General features: G+C 38.9%; 1 protein-coding gene across 1 annotated transcript in view; it reads right to left on the reverse strand.

Moving 5' to 3' along the window:
• The window catches only part of EHBP1 (EH domain binding protein 1), a 494,124-nt gene extending 475,746 nt beyond the window's left edge, over positions 1-18,378 (reverse strand). The window contains exon 1 of the mRNA XM_049696094.1: positions 18,140-18,378. The gene's annotated coding sequence lies outside the window, so the exon portion shown is untranslated. The remainder of the gene's footprint in view (positions 1-18,139) is intronic.
• Positions 18,379-20,708: the final 2,330 nt, after the last annotated feature.

The following is a 20,708-nucleotide window of genomic DNA, read 5'->3' on the forward strand; positions in this document are numbered from 1 at the left end:
TTGCATTTCATTTTTTTTTTTTTTTTTGCGGTACGCGGGCCTCTCACTGTTGTGGCCTCTCCCGTTGCGGAGCACAGGCTCCGGACGCGCAGGCTCAGCGGCCGTGGCCCACGGGCCCAGCCGCTCCGCGGCATGTGGGGTCCTCCCGGACCGGGGCACGAACCCGTGTCCCCTGCATCGGCAGGAGGACTCTCAACCACTGCGCCACCAGGGAAGTCCAGAACTTGGGTCTTTAATCCTAAGAGTAAAGGAGAGCCACTGAAGAGTTTTAAGCATGTGAGTGACATAATCTAATGAATGTTTTAAAAGATTATTCTGGTTGCAGCAAGGGTAACATATGTAAATACGGCAAAAATATCAATTAGGAGGTTGCTGCAAAAAGCCAAGTGAGAGCTCACAAATAGCTAAGCTACGGCGGGGCAGTGTGCGTGAGCACAATCAGATGGATCTGGAAAATATACAGGACATTATGAAGAAGAAAGTCAAAGATGCTGCTCAGGTGACTGGTTTGAGCTGCTGAGAGGCTGATGGAGCCAGTCCCTAAGAAAGAGAGACCGAAAGAGGGTCAGCCATCGGGGGGTGAGTTCAGTTTTAGAATGTTGTGGAGCAAGGCTTTTTGTGCCCTGCTTTCTACCCCATTGGCTCATCTCTGATTTCCATGCAGCTGTGGGGAACAAGTCCCTGCACTCTGAGTTTCCTACTTATGCTTTTCTGCCACAGCTTTCTCCAGAGCTGGGGAAATTCATTCAACCTGGCAAAGATGCAGCCTGGAAGTGCCTCAAGTTACCATTTCCTGGGGGCAGTCTGCATCTAATGGGTGCTGGGAGCTGATGGACGATATCCCAGCCTCCCTCATTCAGAGAGAGAACTCTGAGTCTCATAGATAGTGATGGTCAGTCTATGCCCATAATGATTACAGCTCAGCAATGTATCCTTTATGGACTTTTCCTCCTTCTCTGTTTTACTATTCTTGCTCCCTCACTCCTGCTTCCTGGAACTGTCTTTCCAAATAAACTTCATGCGTCTAAGCCCTTGTCCTAGGCTCTATTTGAGGGAGGGAGGTCCAAACTGAGATAAATTTCTGGAGGACTTCAAAGTGAAGACCCACTTCAGACCTTCAGAAGAAGAAATTTGGGGTAGAAGCATAAAGTTGTGCTTTCTTTCCAGTAAAGGCTGAAAACAAAGAAGTAGATTAAATCATCCAGTGAGAAAAGAAAGGAGCTTATGAGGGAAACCTGAGGGACAGTAACATTTTAGGCACTGGCAGAAGAAGAGACAGGAGACTGACAAAGAGATGACCAGAGAGGCAGGAAAAGAACCAAGAGAGTTAGCAGACATGGAAGCCCAGGGAAAAGGAAGCTTCAAGAAAGAGGGAGTGATTGGTAGTGTTACATGCTATTGAGAAGTCAACAAAAGTATAGATAAGTAGCCATTAGATTTAGCAAATAGAGTTCATTTGTGACTTGGTGAGAAAACAACTCTAAAAGCATGATGAGGCTGAAGCTAGGAAACAAAGATTTGAGTGTTTTGGGGAGAAGTGAGAATATGAACAGAGTAAATATAGGAAACTCTTTTAGGAAGTTTGGTTTTAAGGGGAGGAGAAAGATGAGAAGATATCTGGTTGAATGAAGTAGGTGTGTGTGTGTGTGTGTGTGTGTGTGTGTGTGTTAAGATGGGAGATACTTGGGCCTGTTTAGTTCATAAGAAGATTGGCACAGAAAAAACGTTGAAGGTAGGGGAGAGTGAGGAACAACAAAGATAATGAGTTTCTAAAAAGAAAGAAAAGGATGAATCCCAGGTAGGTAGTTCAATTCATTCTGAGGGAGGGACTTGTCTTCCACTGAAATAACAACCTGGTTCCCTGCCTGTTTCAAAGATGATACAGGTGGATAATTCCAAAACATGGCTGCATATTTCTTTTGCACTAAATTGTCTTTATCTGATAAATTTTAGTTGAATTTAACCATTGATAGTACTTGATAATAAATATATATGTCCATCAACTAGTTTACTTGATGTTACCATAATATTAAGATTGTAACCCCTCAGATGTTACATGGGTATTTGCTTGACAGTGAGTGAAAAATATGTGTTCCTCAAGTAGCGGAGAGAAAGGGAAGCATCATTAAACTTTAGTCTAGTGATGTGGCATTATGTGACCTCATCTGCCTTTTTTTAGGGGAAGCCAGCAAGTCATTTGCTGCTTTGTGGTCTGTCCCTCGTTTATAAACTGAGACTCATATAATTGGTATTTATGATTTGATTTATTCCTGGATATTGGTCATAAATTGAGCTTCTGTAAGTTAAACATTTAATATCTGTGAAGATAGTGTTCCTGAAGATACATTTTAATACTCTAAAATACCAAAATCAATCATGGAAAGACGAATTCATGATTTTACAATGATTTTCTAAGTTTGTCAAGAAAAAGTCAAAGTTTCAGATGCTCTTAGAGAATTCTTTTTTATCACCTGGTTGAGGCTTCTTAAAAATGCCTGTCCAAAGAAGTTCTAACTAAAGAAATTTTATTTTTCTGATAAATCTCCCTGAAGCAAGAAAATGCTTCAGTGCTCTAAAGACCTTCAAACTGTGATGAAAATTAGGGCCATCTGTCTAAAAACTATCATTGCAGATTCAGTGGTGAAATTTCTTTGAATGTTAAAGTTTTCCTTATTGCTATGTTCTCTTCCTTTTCTCCTTCTCCTGCACCTCCTCATCGTCTTCCCATCTCCATGCCTGATTTCAGCATCATTAAACACCCAGAGCACATAGTAGCTGTTATCTTTAGCAGACTCTGTGGATAAATTATCTGATGCTATTCTACTGGTTCTTATGGCTTCTTCCCTGAATAGTTAATGTTTTGCCAACTATCTTCTAAAAGTGATCCACCCAACTTTTGCTTGCAACAAAAACTCCCTTTGATGTCTTGGGGTAGCTCTTTTTCAACATAAATGGACAACGCCTTTGCAAAAGCATTGTCTAATTCAGATGTTATGGATTTGCTTCATGTACACCTGCATCCATCAAATCAAAAGTTGTTCTTTACTTCTGGCACCAATTCACATAAACACAGCTTCAGTTCTCCTGTCACTTATGATAAGAGTCATAGGCAGTCACATCATGAGATTTGACCAATACTGGGAGAGTCATATTTACAATAATAAAGGTCATAACAGCAGGGGTCTAAAGTGAAGCAATTGTGAGTCAGGAACCATCTGTACTCTTCTATCAGTGTTTATTGTGAGGATTAAGAGCATAAAGTGCTTCAAAAACTGCAAAACCTTATACAAGTGGGAGGAATTATTGTAATCCAAACCTGTATAATATATACAAAACCACACAAACCAAACAGCACTAATGCGTTGCTCATACAGGTCTGTGTAGCTAGAATTTGAAGCATTTCTTTTCCCTAAAAATCACAGGCTTCTTCTTGCTGAGTTTCAGAAGGATTCTGGTCACCATAGAAAAGTAACACCCAGTGAACAATCCACCCGTGACTAGGAAAGGAGCCATTCTTTCTCCAGCCTCCTCCCTGGTCCCTTCCATCCCTGTACATCACCCCTGGTCTTTCTCCCTGGCCTTTGGCGGAGCCCACTGTCTGCCACTCGGGAATGACATCTCTCACCTTGGAGTTTTCAGGCTTGAAAAATTCTTACAGACAGATGAAAGCACAAAACACCACTGTACCATTCAGATCTGAAACAGTTTTCCACCTCAGTGACAGACTGTTAAATAAAAAAGTTTGCCCCTCCCCAAGCTTTTAAAGGATCAGTTTCTTTTATTTAAGGACAAAAGGAAGAAAGAAAAACCCAGCTAACTTGTTATAAACAAAGCAATTTGAAATTCTAGTCACATTCTAGAAAAATGTCAGAAGATCGTTTTTCCACAGAAGCCCCCCCCCCCCCCCATTAATGCCTCGTGTGACTTTCGGGAAGGCTTCAGGCAGTAGAATGCGTGAGAAATTCACTCTGGGTTTTGCTGTCCCACATACTCCTGTAGTGCTGAAGTACCCTATTGGCTCTGAGAAACGAAGCCTCAAAGCAATTGCCCAGCCATTTCCCCCTTAAATTTCTAAAAATTAACGCAACATGGGGGTGTTGGTTACATTCATATGTATTAATTCAATAATGTTGATTAAGTCCCAACCACACCCACACATGTTGTCCCTTTCTCTTAGCTACCCACAATTTGCTTCTAGTGTTTCTTACATCCCTAGAACGACAGCTAGAATAACAACCACAGGAATTTTCGCTAGAATAAACATGATCAGTAGCCCTTGTAATTCTCCATGAAAGCTAAAAAAAGGAAAAATAGAAAAGAGTTACATGAAATATGTTTCCCTTGAGTCTACCAGTATTCATTTCCACGCTTATTTCCAATGTTAGTTACTTGAAAGATAGTTTATAGATCTTTTAAATCTCCTTCAAAGATTAAGCTGGGAGAAATGGACCTTTGGACCTGACCTTGGTATGATTCTTCATAGTTTACAGAACACCTCTGTGTTCATGATTTCTTTTCATCTGCACAACAATGTCTGGGTAGGTATTACTGTAGATGGAGAAACTGAATCTCAGAGAATTCAACTGTTACAGCTAGGATGCTCAAAACAAGACCATCTGACACTCTCCACCGCCCCATGTTTCCTTAGGTAGATGAATACAAAGATAACAAGACATAGGAAATGATAGTATGAGAAATCTTCAACTATAAAGAATACAGAAAAAATTTTAAATTGAGAGGATCAGGAAAAAAACACATTAAAAAGACAATCCTGATTTTTTTTGTATATACACATGCAAACACACACATATCACTGTTTACAATTTTTTAAAATGATAATCTATTTTTCTTCTAACAAGACTGATGGTGTTAATAAATTGGAAAAATAAGCAAAAACCATTTTAACTAACATGTGTTTCTATTGATTTATTTGTGGTGGTAACACTGGGGCTGCTCATAGGCTGTCTTCTCCCACATAATAATTATTATTTACTGATGGCAAAGCTCTGTGGATGCGACTGAAGTGTCAGTGACATAAAGAAAAGCCTGTTTAAATGATCTGCAAAGCAGGGCCACAGCTGTAACTTTGCCCTGGCAGAGCCTGTCAAGTAAATAGCATGATCTTTTCAAACACAGCCATATTATTTTCTTCCCGGCATTTGTAATTTGTTAAAACTCTCAGTGTACATGCCTTTCTTCCTATTAACAATGGCAAATGGCCAATCTCTGTATTTATCTCTTGCACACACATTATTTCTATATATATTTGATCTGGTTTCTATATTTTAAGAAGTTATATATAGATATTGAAGAATGTACCTAACTGCAAATTTTAAACAGCATTCTGTGAATGGTATGATATAACCTATAACTCCATGATATAACACTCAAAAATGCTGAATAAAACAATTTTGTTTTAGGTGCTATCAAAGTGGCCCACAATCAATTGCTGGATCTACTTAAAAAAAAAAAAACACAAAACACACAAAACACCATGACACTTCAAAACTGCTGATATTTGGTTTTGTAAGACATACTACATTTGATATTTATAGGCTTAGTCTTATTGCCAGAGCCCAAGAGCATCTGTCTGGGATCCCAGCCATTGTCTACCAACTTACTTGTACCTTGGTAGATATATGAATATCCAACAGCTTTCTAATTTAGAAATGATGGGTGGATTTTCAGCGACTTTGATTTTATTCATAACTTAAAGATTAGATACTAAAACAGGAGCCACCTAACATCACTGCCAACAAAATTAATCTTTAATATAAATCCCTTAAGGCATGACTTTCCCCTCTGCACAATTATACAATCTCAGGATTTGATGAAATCTTGAAGGTTATGGAAGCCACTCTTTGCAAACAATGTACATTGATTCAGAGGTGAGGCTCTGGAAACAAACTGCCTGGGCAGTTCATACTTACCTTCTATGTGATACCAGGCAGGACTTTAGATTCTCTCTGCTTCTGTTGCATTTGTTAAATGGGAATACAATAGAACGTCCCTCACTGGCTTGCCATGATTAAATGAGATAGTGCATGGCTCGGTACATGCACACATTGGATGCTCAAGAAATGTGAGCTTTTTCATTCTTACGGCATTCCTGCCACATGGTCACTCAGCCTTTGGTTGAAAACCTCTAGTGACAAAGTACTTTTCACCTCCTAAGGCATCCTTCTAAGAATTTTGAATCACTAACTCTTAAAAGTTCTGCCAGAGCTTAAGTCTCTCTTCCTCTTGCCTCTTAATGATCCTGACTACACTTCCTTGGGGCTCTCAGGAAAAAAAAAAAAATCACTGTTACACATAACAGTTTTTTTCTTTAAGTAGCTTAAAACAAGCTAATTTGGCTCTTCTTTTTTCCCTCCTGTGAGTCTTTTCCCCATGTAAAATATTTTCAAATATTTTCCTCATATGCCATGTTTTCAAAGTCCCCTCCTTGTCACCACCATGATTATTTCCCTACAAATCTCTTTTGGTTTATGTCCACACAGTAGTCTTAAAATGTGATACATATAGCTAATGAAATAGTCCAGGTGAGGACTAAGAAGTTAAAAGCATATGAAATTCTGATTCTAAATAATGACAATTTTGTTTCTCCTTTTCCAATCCTTACACCTTTTGTTTCTTTCTTTCTTCTTCTCCTTTTTTCTTTTTCTTGCCTGGTTTAGTGTAAATAAAATGTGGGGAGTGGAAGAGGCAGTAGTAGGTATCGCTGTCTCCTTGATTTTAAAAGGAAGCCTCACTATGTCAAGCAAATTTTGTCAGAACTTGTACTAAAGTTTTGGAAATTGAGGTGCGGTTAAAAGAAGCATGGAGAGGACTTCCCTGGTGGCGCAGTGGTTGGGAGTCCGCCTGCCGATGCAGGGGACGCAGGATCGTGCTCCGGTCGGGGAAGTTCCCACATGCCGCAGAGCGGCTGGGCCCGTGAGCCATGGCCGCTGGGCCTGCGCGTACGGAGCCTGTGCTCCGCAGTGGGAGAGGCCACAACAGTGAGAGGCCCGCGTAGCCACCCCCCCCCAAAAAAAAGAAGCATGGAGGTTTCTGAGTTTTAATAGAGGTTAATGCCTGTGATGTCTGTATCTGACAGTCTGAAAGAAAAACAAACTATTGAAGCTGTACTTTTTTACCTTGTTTTCTGTGAAAACTGTTTGCCTTACCTTGAGGATGAGGAAGTGTTTTTGATTACACAGATCCCCCAACAATTTTTAAAATATTAGCCAATAAAATAATCTCAACCACATTTAAATCAAACATACTGTGAAGTTTTGGCAGTGTTACAGGACTATAGCTTTCCTGATTCTGGACCTTAAGCTTTTACTAATGAAGTCCAAGATCCCAAGAGATTTTTGGCAGCCAAAGCACACTGATGCTGGCAACCTCAAAGCCCCCCCAACCAGAGGTTATGTAATTGGTATTCTGAACCCAAGAGCTGGTCTTCACTCTATTCATATTAAATATTATATGATAGAAGATATAGGTAAACAGTTATATAATATAAGGATCTCTTTCTGAGTAGGATATGAAAGGCAAGAACAATTAAAAACAATTAAACGGGAACTTCCCTGGTGGTGCAGTGGTTAAGAATCCACCTACCAGTGCAGGGGATATGGGTTCAATCCCTGGTCCAGGAAGATCCCACGTGTCGCAGAGCAACTAAGCCCATGTGCCACAACTACTAAAGCCTGCGTACTCTAGGACCCACGTGCCACAACGACTGAGGCTGCGTGTTGCAACTACTGAAGCCTGTGCACCTAGAGCCCGTGCTCCAGAACAAGAGAAGCCACCGCAATGAGAAGCCCGCGCACCGCAACGAAGAGTGGCCCCCACTCGCCTCAAGTAGAGAAAAGCCTGTGCACAGCAACACTCAACGCAGCCAAAAATAAAAAAATTTAAAAAAATTAAATGATTATAGATTTAACTTCTTAAAGGTGAAAATCTTTTTGTCAAAAAACTAAACTTCATAAGCAAAAGAAAAATGACAAACTTGGAAGAAATATTTGCAATATGTATTTCAAGAAAGGATTAATGTGCATAATATATAAAAGCCCTTAAGAAACGTTAAGATATACTCTAGTTAAAAAATGAATGAAAGACATGAACATAGATGCTCCAAAACAAGAAATGCACATAGTCAATATATGCATGAAACAATGTTCAGCTTCACTAGTATTCAAAGAAAAGCAAAATAAAGCAAGACTCTAATTTGTGCTTATAAAATGGCAGGAATTTTGAAAATCATAATATTCAATGGTGAAGCAACAGAGAAACAAGTCAAGATTCTCATACATTGCTAGGAGTTTATCAGAAAGAAATAACTGTAACATTTTTCTAAAAATAATGCCATAGGAATATTCATGGTAATCTTAAAGACAAAAAGGGGGCAACATACTAATTGTGTAAATAACAGTACAGTCATGCAATTGAGAAAATATTATTTAATGATTTGAAAACCGTTTGATTTTGAAACAAAAGAAAAAAGTTTAGAAAACAGTATTACAGCATGTTTTGAGAGGAGATGATTAAATAAATTATGTTATATTAAAATAATATTGAAAAATAATAATGATTTGGAAATGTTTATGATTTCAAAGTGTTAAAATGTTTAGAAAATCATAAACTGTTATACTAATTATATTTTTCACAAAAAAATAGACTGTAAAAGAAGAGAATAATTTTCTCAATATTTGGCAATTGACATATATTATTATTATTATTTTGGAGCAGAGAAAGGTTTATTGCAAGGCGATGCAAGGAGACGAGGTGGCTCATGCCCTAAAAAGCCTCAAGCTCCCAAGTATTATTTTTGAAATAAAAACATTTTAATATTATCTTTTTGGACTTAGCCATTGTTCCAGCTTGAAGGATCCTGCTAAACAATGTGTTTTTCCTCAGTAAATTTGATAAGCATGTCCTCAACAAAAGGGGTGATAAAAATGTTGACTAGAACAAGGTCAAGGGAAGAACTTTATAGTAAAAACAAAAGCAAAAGCAAAAATAAAAACTAGATCAAAAAACAACCTCCCTCCAGAATGAAGCAATTTTTTAATTAGTGTCCTTTGGGTATGACCACTTAATAAGTTTCTAATTCATTGATTTACACTCAACATTTAGTGAAAATTTCTCAATCTTGTCTTAAGACAAGGTATTACATATCTTAATGAAGTACTTTGCTGAAGCTCAGATACACATTCAGCCGCATTCCCCTAGTACATTAGTCCCTTGATTGCAATGAAGACAGACTCATTTAGGTCACCTTAAGAAATTAGGGTTTTTAAATGTAAAATGGATGGCTAGTGGGAAGCTGCTGCATAGCACAGGTAGATCAGCTCAATGCTTTGTGACAACCTAGGGGGGTGGGATAGGGAGGGTGGGAGGGAGGCTCAAGAGGGAGGGGATATGGGGATATATGTATACATATAGCTGATTCACTTTGTTGTACAGCAGAAACTAACACAACACTGTAAAGCAATTATACTCCAATAAAGGTGTAAAAAAAATAAAAATAAAAAATGAGTAATCCAAAAAAAAGAGAAATAAAGAAATTAGCGTTTTTGTAAGATTACACATCCAGTATCTAAAACTAAATAAATCCCAAGAATCAAGGCAGTTCTGGAGTAAATATGCTCTTTCTATTCTCTCTTTTATGACCTACATGGTGCCTCCTTCACGTACTGGCTTCTGTTTCAAGATTTGCTTTGCTCTTCTTTTGAAATTGGCTAACCAGTTTCTTCTACATTGTCCCACTCCAAGTCATGGAGAGAGCTAATCTGATTAGCTACTACTGTGCAAAGAGTAGCCCAACTCTGCTTCCCCGAGCAGGAGGCTATGGGTAAGTCATTTTCATCTAGAAGTTAAACACTGTTATGGTAGGCACTGTGACTGATGTGCCTGATACTACTAATTTGCTAATTCTGGCAAAGAAGAAAATGAGGTTAGAATGACATGGTATGCTCATAATAAACATACTCTGTCTAATAATCACAAATTTTCCTTATATATATACTCATAGACCAAAGCATGGGGAGAAAAAAAAAAAGAGAAAATGGGAAGAAGCAATATTTGAATAAATAACACCCAATAATTTTTTAAAATTCCAAAATACATCAGCCACAAGAAGAGCTATAAACCTTGAGATATGAATTTTTAAAAACTAGAAATTCATATCTAAACACATCATAGTCAAACACTGAAAATCAAAGACAAAGTAAAATCTTCAAAGTAGCCAGAGAAAAAGTTACAATATCTACAAAAGAACAAGAATAAGACTAATGGTTGCCTTATCATCAGAAATAATGGAAAAAGTGGCAATGGTATGTCTGTCATCTTTAAAGATTCTGCCAACCTACAATTCTACACCCAGTGAAATATCCTTCAAAAATGAAAGCAAAATAAAGACATTCCAGACCAACAAAATCTGAGAGGATTTATTGCTAGAAAACTGATATTGAAAGAAAGAGGGAATATAATCCCAGAGAGAAGCATAGAAGTGCAAGAAGGAATAAAGAGCAATAGAGTAAAAGCCTGGGTAAATCTAAATGAATATTAACATAAAACAACAATAATAACATATTGTGGGGTTTCAATTGTATGTAGAATTAAAATATGTGACAACATTACGGCAAAAGGCAGGATGGGGCAAGTAGAGTGTTCTAAAGTCCTTATATTGTCTGGGAGGTGGTAAAGTATTCATTTGTGTTAGATTCAAGGCTGCATTTTTCTCTAGGGTAACCACAAAAGAAGTAATAAAGAATGCATACCTAACAAGCTAGTAGAGAGAGCTATAACACAATTTAAAATAAATCCAAAGAAAGCAAGAAAGGAGATAAAAGGGAACACAGAAAAAGTGAGAGAAATAGAAAATTATATGGTAAAGCAAAAGCATTTCCAGAGTTACAAAAGACATTTCATAACGATAGAAAGATCAACTCACCAGGAAGTCATGACAATTCTAAATTTCTAAGTTCCTAATAACATAGTTTCAAAATATCATAAAGAATATTAACAGAACTAAAAGGAGAAATGGACAAATTCGCAATCAGAATGAAGGTTTTTAACATACCTTCCTCAGTGACTGATAGAGCAAACAGACAAAAAAATCAAAATATAGAAGATTTAACTAACATTTAACAAACATGACCTAACTGACTTAAATAGAACACTTTCATTAGTCAGGGTTCTCTAGAGAAACAGAACTAATAGAAAGAAAGAAAGATAGATGATAGATAGATAGATAGATAGATAGAGTTTACCCTTGAACAGTGCGGGCTTGAAGTTCATGGGTCCGCTTACATGTGGATTTTTCTCAGTGGTAAATATTACAGCGTCACACCATCTGAGGTTTGTTAAATCTGAGGATGCGGAATGAGGGATTCTGAGGAACCGCACACAAGAAAGGCGAACTGTAAGTTATATGTGGATTTTTGACTTTGTTGGGAGTCTGTGCCCCTAACCCCCGTGTTGTTCAACTTGTGTGCGTGTATACACCTATATATGTATGTATGTTTGTATTTTTTTTTAATAGGAATTGGCTCACTAAGAGTTATGGAGGTAGAGAAGTCCCACAATCTGCTATCTGTAAGCTGTAGAATCAGGAGAGCCAGTGGTACAATTCAGTCTCAGCCTGAAGGCTTGAAAACCAGGAGCTCTGATGTCTGAGGACAAAAAGATGGATGTTCCAGCCCAAGAACAGAGAGAGTGAATTCACCCTTCCTTCCCCTTTTTGTTCCATTCAGGCCCCAGTGGATCGGTGAGGGGGGTTTCTTCTCTCAACCTACTGAATCAAATGCTAATCTCTTCCAGGAACACCCTCACAGACATACCTAGAATTAATGTGTTACCAGCTATCTGGGTATCACCTAAGTGATGTGCAGTCAGGCTGACATATAAACTAACCATCCAAACATTGCATCCAACAACTGAAGGAAACATTGTCTTGTCAAATGTACCTAGACATTTATTAAAATTGACCATATGCTGGGCAATAGAGCAAGTCTCAACAAATATTAAAGGATTAGAATAATACTAAACTCTTTGACTATGATGGAATAAAGCCAGAAATCAATTACAAAAAGATAACTAGAAGTTCCCTAGTGTTTGGAAATAAAAACAATATACTTCTAAATATCCAATGGGTCAAAGAAGAGATCTCAATGGAAATTAGAACATATTTTCAACAAAATGGTAAGAAAAATACTACATACCAAAATTTGTAGTTTAGTAAAAGCCAAACTTAAGGGAAATTTTATAACTTCTAATGTACCTATTAAAAATAAGAGAACCTGAAAACCAATGATCTACATATCTATCTAAAAAATCATATTCAAAGAAAGTGAAAGCCACAGAAAGTAGAAGGAAATGATAAAGATTAGAAAAGAAATTAAGAAACAGAAGACAAATATGGAGAAAACCAAATGCCAAATATTGGTTCTTTGAAAAGACTAAAACAGTTGCAAACCCCGTCAACACTGATCAAGAAAAAAACAAAGAAGGTACAAATAACCAATACCAAGAAGAAAAGGAGAGACATCAGTATAGATCCTGTCAGCATTAAGAATATACAGCTCACACCTGTCAGAATAGCTATTATCAAACAGACAAGAAATAACAGGTGTTGGTAAGGATGTGGAGAAAAGGGAACACTTGTGCACTGCTGGTGGGAATGTAAATTGGTGCAGCCACTATGGAAACCAGTATGGAGGTTCCTCAAAAAATTAAAAATAGAGCTATCATCTGATCCAGCAATTCCACTTCTATGTATTTATCCAAGAAAATAAAAACACTATTCAAAAAGATATATGCATCCCCATGTTTACTGCAGCATTATTTACAATAGCCAAGATGTGAAAACAACCTAAGTGTCCACTGATGGATGAATGAATAAGAAGATGTGATATATACATACAATGGAATATTACTCAGACATTAAAAAAAGAATGAAATCTTGCCATTTGTGAAAACAGGGATGGACCTTGACAGCATTATGCTAAGTGAAATAAGTCAGAGAGAAAAAGATAAATAAATATGACCTTATTTATATATGGAATTTAAGAAATCAAGCAAACAAAAAAAACAAGCTTATGGATATAAAGAACAGATTGGTGGTTACCTGAGGCAAGGGGTAGGGGGAAGGGTGAAAAGGGGGAAGGGAATCAAAAGGTACAAATTTTCAGTTATAAAATGAATAAGTCATGGGGATATAATGTACAGCATGGTGACTATAGTTAATGATACTGTATTGGATATTTGAAAGCTGCTAAAAGAGTAAATCTTAAAAGTTCTCATCACAAGAAAAAAGTTTTGTAACTATGTGTGGTGATGGATGTTAACTGGACTTACTGTGGCGATCATTTTGCAATATACACCAATATTAAATCATTATGCTACATACCTGAAACTAATATAATGTTGCATGTCAATTACAACTCAATTTTTATAAAGGATATAATAATAAGAGGAAATTATAAATAACTGCATGCCAATGAAATGGATAGATTGCTAGAAATATACAACTTAACAGAGTGGACAAAAAGGAAATAGCAAATATAAGTAGTTCTATCTATTAAAAAATTAAATTCATCGTGGGAAAGGGATGGAGTGGGAATTTGGGGTTAGCAGATACAAACTATTATATTATAGAATGTATAAACAACAAGGACCTGCTGTATAGCACAGGGAATTATATTCAATATCCTATGATAAACCATAATGGAAAAGAATACAAAGAATGTATATATGTATATATGTGTATGTATATGTATGTATATAGGTATATACATACATATACATCCTTTGTATTCTTTTCCATTACATACACATATGTACATATATATAACTTTTTTTTTTTTTTTTTTTTTTTTGCGGTACACGGGCCTCTCACTGTTGTGGCCTCTCCCGTTGCGGAGCACAGGCTCCGGACGCGCAGGCTCAGCGGCCATGGCTCACGGGCCCAGCCGCTCCGCAGCATGTGGGATCTTCCGACCGGGGCATGAACCCGTGTCCCCTGCGTCGGCAGGCGGACTCTCAACCACTGTGCCACCAGGGAAGCCCCATATATATAACTTAATCACTTTGCGGTACAGTAGAAATTAACACCTTGTAAATCAACTATATTTCAATTAAAAATTTATTTATTTATCTTTTAATTTTTTTAAATAAATTTTTTTATTTATTTGTTTTTATTTTTGGCTGTGTTGGGTCTTCGTTGCTGTGTGCAGGCTTTCTCTAGTTGAGGCAAGCGGGGCTACTCTTCACTGCGGTACGCAGGCTTCTCATTGTCATGGCTTCTCTTGTTGCAGAGCACGGGCTCTAGAGCACAGGCTCAGTAGCTGCGGCACACGGGCTTAGTTGCTCCGTGGCATGTGGGATCTTCCCGGGCCAGGAATCGAACCCATGTCCCCTGCACTGGCTGGCGGATTCTTAACAACTGTGCAACCAGGGAAGCCCCCCAAATTTTTTTAAATTAAATTTATAATTTTAAACCTTCCCACAAAGAAAACTTTAGTCACAGATGGCTTCTTTGGTGAATTTTTCAAAACACAATAGGAAAAACATGAATATTACATAAAATCTTCCAGAAAACAGAAAAAGAAAGAATATTTCCAACTATTGTATGAGGTCAGTATAACTGTAACACCAAAAGCTGGCAAGAATATCACAAGAAAGAAAAATTACAGGTTAATCCCTCTCAGGAACATAGATGTGAAAGTCCTAGATAAAATGTTAGCAAGTAAGTTCAGGAGCACTCTTTGTAATAGCCCCAAACTGGGGGAAAAAAACCCAAAGTACATTACCATTTGGATGAATAAAATTCGTGGTGTATTCAAACAGCAAAATATTACACTGCAATGAAAATGGACGATTTCCATTTACTTCTACACACAACAACGTGGATGAATCTCACAAATGTGATGCTGAATGAAAGAAGTAAACACAAAAGGTACATAATATAGGATTTCATTTATGTAAAAATAAAATCAGGCAAAATTAACTTACACATATAGAAATCAAGATAGCAGTGACTTGAGGAGGAGGAGGAGGAGGAGGTTAATGACTGAAAGGGGATACGTGGGGGTGTTTCTGGCTGTCGGTAGCATTCTATTTCCTGATCTGGTGCCGGTTACACAGACGGGTACACTTAGTCAAAATTCATGGAGCTCTACACTTATGATTTGTATACTTTTTTGTACGCATGTTATACTTCAATTAAGAGAAAAGAATAGGGCTTCCCTGGTGGTGCAGTGGTTGAGAGTCCGCCTGCCGATGAAGGGGACGCAGGTTCGTGCCCCTGTCCGGGAAGATTCCACATGCCGCGGAGCGGCTGGGCCCGTGAGCCATGGCCGCTGAGCCTGCGTGTCCGGAGCCTGTGCTCCGCAATGGGAGAGGCCACAACAGTGAGAGGCCCGCGTACCGAAAAAAAAAAAAAGAGAGAGAGAAAAGAATAAAACCACTTTAATTTACCTGGATTTATATCACTCTCTCCAGTCTGTGCTGTTCAGAATCGATCATCCCACTCCCCTGTAAAAATTAGAACTCTATCTGACTTTGTAACTACTTCCTTGAGGACTCGCAATTCATTGGGTTATAAATATGAAATGGCTTTATTTTTCCAATAATCTCCCCCCAAAATTGTGCTCTGCCTCTGCCATTTTCTTGCTGGGTGTCAACTCTCTTCATCACACCTTGGCTCGATTCTATTTATCCATCTCTTCAAGTTATTAGGATCATCTCATTCTGGCAAGTAAGGTTCAATTCTGTTCATTTTCTACTAAGCTTCAAACTGAATTAAAACTATTTTTCCTCCCTTCCCTCCAGAGAAAGGCAGACAAGTCTGTTGCTAGTGGCTTGGAGTATGTGGCGGGGAGTGGGGGGGAGCGGAGGGCAGAGAGGGTTGAGGGCAGGAGCGCTCTGTTCTGTATATCCTTCCCTCTCCTTCTTTCCAGTGCTTCGCTTCTAATGTCAGGGCAAGAGGAGAAATGAAGAAGTGGCTATCTTATGTGGCTCCCCAGTAGGAAGATGGTAATTCCCTCTCTTTCGGATGCTGCTGCTTCTCTAGTTAACCCTGTCAGATTTTCAATGCTCTCTAAACTGGAGAGAATCCAAGTTCTGGCTCCTTCATTGTTGAAGGTCCTTGGGGTGCCTCCCTGCTGCTCAATTCCTTGAGGCATATCTTGCATCTACTTGACCTCCTCCACAAGGGGTCCAGTGAGCAGCCTCTCTTGGAGGGGGCAATGTGGGTGACTGTGGTGTCCCTTCCTTCATCTAGATCATCTCTCTACTGCCCCTTGCCCTTGTCCTAGAACACTTGAGCACTCTACCTGTCCAGGAGAGATCAGAGGTGAGACAATCACCAGTCTCCAACCTAGGAGAGGGGGAAGGTTGGGCATCTCTAAACTTTATAAGCAATTCTCTTGAATGCTCTTCTCTAGACTTTAAGAGGAAGAAGTGCCTCCATCTCCTTTATTACAGTGAGAATGGGGTGAAGAGAGGGAATAGAGTAACATTATGAATATTCTACTTCACAGAAAGCTAACCTTATCTCTACTCACCCTTTCCTTATACTTCAGGGAGTAGGGATGGGATGGGGTAGGGGATGTTTGGTGTTTGGGCTGTTTCCCTGTATTGAATTTCTTGGCCTAACTATAGGTGGGCTGGCCTAACCAAAGGTGGTCCCTGAACTTAGAATATGTGAGCTCATCTCCTTACGTGCACAGCATTAGAACTTAGCCAGGGCCCAGGGAACATCCCTGTTGACATACTATTACACTTGTCTCCAACCACCTGGAAGTTCTGTTAATCTTCACAGCATGTGATGGAAAAAAAAAAAGAACAATTCTGTATTAACTAAAAATATAATAGGAAAAGGAAAGGGATATAGGAAAAAATTGCAATGATTTTCTATTTTGCAAAGCAAATTTACCTTCAAGAAAATTTGGAGAGTTGTGTTATTTACCTATATAAATATAATAAATAATTTGAATTTATTTGAACTCTTTTACCTATGTGTACACCCATCATTTTAATACTAAATTGTCCATTTATAAGATTTCTGCCCTTACAATTTTGATGTGATCAGGGATCAAAACTGAACATGACTAAGCAACGTATAGTATGTTATTGAAGACAAAGTATACTATTTGTTAAAAGCACAAAACCACAGTTTAAAACAAGCAAGAGATGGACTTCCATTGTGGTCCAGTGGTTAAGAATCCACCTGCCAACGCAGGGGACGTGGGCTCAATCACTGGTCTGGGAAGATCCCACATGTTGTGGGGCACTAAACTACTGAGCCCGTGCCCTAGAGCCCACGAGCTGCAACTACTGAACCTGCACCCCACAACTACTGAGCCTGAGCTCTAGAGCCCGCAAACCTCAACTACTCAGCCTGTGCACAAATACTGAAGCCCACGCACTCTGGGGCCCACGTGCTGCAACTACTGAAGTCCGCATGCCTAGAGCCCATGTTCCACAACGAGAAGCCACTGCAACAAGAAGCCCATGCACAGCAACGAAGAGTAGTCCCTGCCTGCCGCAACTAGAGAAAGCCCGTGTGCAGCAATGAAGACCCAGTGCAGCCAAAAATAAATAAATAAATAAAAATAAAACAAGAAAGGGGGGGGTAAGATGTATCAATATTTAGTGGAGGGGAGGAACCAAGATGGAGGAGTAGAAGGACATGCTCTCACTCCCTCTTGTGAGAACACCAGAATCACAACTAGCTGCTGGACAGTCATCGACAGGAAGACACTGGAACTCACCAGAAAAGATACCCCATATCCAAAGACAAAGGAGAAGCCACAATGAGACGGTAGGAGGGGTGCAATCACAGTAATATCAAATCCCGTAACTGCTGGGTGGGTGACTCACAGACTGGAGAACACTTATACCACAGAAGTTCACCCACTGGAGTAAAGGTTCTGAGCCCCACGTCAGGCTTCCCAACCTGGGAGTCCAGCAACGGCAGGAGGAATTCCTAGAAAATCAGACTTTGAGGCCTAGTGGGATCTGATTGCAGGACTTCGACAAGACTGGGGGAAACAGAGACTCCACTCTTCGACAGCGCACACAAAGTAGTGGGCGCATTGGGACCCAGGGGAAGGAGCAGTGACCCCAGGGGAGACTGAACCAGACCTACCTGCTAGTGTTGGAGGGTCCCCTGCAGAGGCGGGGGGTGGCTGTGGCTCAATGTGGGGACAAGGACACTGGCAGCAGAAGTTCTAGGAAGTACTCCTTGGTGTGAGCCCTCCCAGAGTCTGTCATTAGCCTCACCAAAGAGCCCAGGTAGGCTCCAGTGTTGGGTTGCCTCAGGCCAAACAACCAACAGGGAGGGAACACAGCCCCACCCATCAGCGGTCAAGCGGATTAAAGTTTTACTGAGCTCTGCCCAGCAGAGCAATAGTCAGCTCTATCCACCACCAGTCCCTCCCATCAGGAAACTTACACAAGCCTCTTAGACGGCCTCATCCACCAGAGGGCAGACAGCAGAAGCAAGAATACTACAATCCTGCAGCCTATGGATCAAAAACCACATTCACAGAAAGATAGACAAGATGAAAAGGCAGAGGGCTATGTACCAGATGAAGGAACAAGATAAAACCCCAGAAAAACAACTAAATGAAGTGGAGATATGCAACTTTCCAGAAAAAGAATTCAGAATAATGATAGTGAAGATGATCCAGGACCTCGGAAAAGAATGGAGGCAAAGATCGAGAAGATGTAAGAAATGTTTAAAAAAGATCTAGAAGAATTAAAGAACAAACAATCAGAGATGAAAAACACAGTAACTGAAATGAAAACTACACTAGAGGGAATCAATAGCAGAATAACTGAGGCAGAAGAACAGATAAGTGACCTGGAAGACAGAATGGTGGAATTCACTGCTGCGGAACAGAATAAAGAAAAAAGAATGAAAATAAATGAAGACAGCCTAAGAGACCTCTGGGACAACATTAAATGCAACAACATTTGCATTATAGGGGTCCCAGAAGGAGAAGAGAGAGAGAAAGGGCCCGAGAAAATATTTGCAGAGATTATAGTCAAAAACTTCCCTAACATGGGAAACGAAATAGCCACCCAAGCCCAGGAAGGGCAGAGAGTCCCGTACAGGATAAACCCAAGGAGAAACATGCCGAGACACACAGTAATCAAATTGGAAAAAATTATAGACAAAGAAAAATTACTGAAAGCAGCAAGGGAAAAATGACAAATAACATACAAGGGAATTCCCATAATGTTAACAGCTGATTTCTCAGCAGAAATTCTACAAGCCAGAAGGGAGTGGCATGATATACTTAAAGTGATGAAAGGGAAGAACGTACAACCAAGATTACTGTACCCGGCAAGGATCTCATTCAGCTTTGATGGAGAAATGAAAAGCTTTACAGAGAAGCAAAAGCTAAGAGAATTCAGCACCACCAAACCAACTCTACAACAAATGCTAAAGGAACTTCTCTAACTGGGAAACACAAGAGAAGAAAAGGACCTACAAAAACAAACCCAAAACAGTTAAGAAAATGGTCATAGGAACATACATATCGATAATTACCTTAAACGTGAATGGATTAAATGCTCCAACCAAAAGACACAGGCTTGCTAAATGGATACAAAAACAAGACCCATATATATGCTGTCTACAAGAGACACACTTCAGACCTAGGGACACATACAGACTGAAAGTGAGGGGATGGAAAAAGATATTCCATGCAAATGGAAATGAAAAGAAAGCTGGAGTGGCAATACTCATATCTGATAAAATAGACTTTAAAATAAAGAATGTTACAAGAGACAAGGAAGGACACTACATAATGATCAAGGGATCAATCCAAGAAGAATATATAACAATTATAAATATATATGCACCCAACATAGGAGCACCTCAATACATAAGGCAACTGCTATCAGCTATAAAAGAGAAAATTGACAGTAACACAATAATAGTGGGGGACTTTAACACCTCACTTACACCAATGGACAGATCATCCAAATTGAAAATAAATAAGGAAACAGAAGCTTTAAATGATACAATAGACCAGATAGGTTTAATTGATATTTATAGGACATTCCATCCAAAAACAGCAGATTACACTTTCTTCTCAAGTGCACACGGAACATTCTCCAGGATAGATCACATCATGGGTCACAAATCAAGCCTCCATAAATTTAAGAAAATTGAAATCATATCAAGCAACTTTTCTGACCACAATGCTATGAGAGTAGAAATGAATTACAGGGAAAAAAATGTAAAAAACACAAACACATGGAGGCCAAACAATACATTACTAAATAACCAAGAGATCACTGAAGAAATCAAAGAGGAAATCAAAAAATACCTAGAGACAAATAACAATGAAAACACGATGATCCAAAATCTATGGGCTTCAGCAAAGGCAGTTCCAAGAGGGAAGTTTATAGCTATACAAGCCTACTTCAAGAAACAAGAAATATCTCAAATAAACAATCTAACCTTACACCTAAAGGAACTAGAGAAAGAAGAACAAACAAAACCCAAAATTAGCAGAAGGAAAGAAATCATAAAGATCAGAGCAGAAATAAATGAAATAGAAACAAAGAAAACAATAGCAAAGATCAGTAAAACTAAAAGCTGGTTCTTTGAGAAGATAAACAAAATTGATAAACCATTAGCCAGACTCATCAAGAAAAAGAGGGAGAGGACTCAAATCAATAAAATTAGAAATGAAAAAGGA

Source organism: Orcinus orca, chromosome 13 (assembly GCF_937001465.1).
Source record: "Orcinus orca chromosome 13, mOrcOrc1.1, whole genome shotgun sequence".
NCBI classification, from domain to species: Eukaryota; Metazoa; Chordata; class Mammalia; order Artiodactyla; family Delphinidae; genus Orcinus; species Orcinus orca.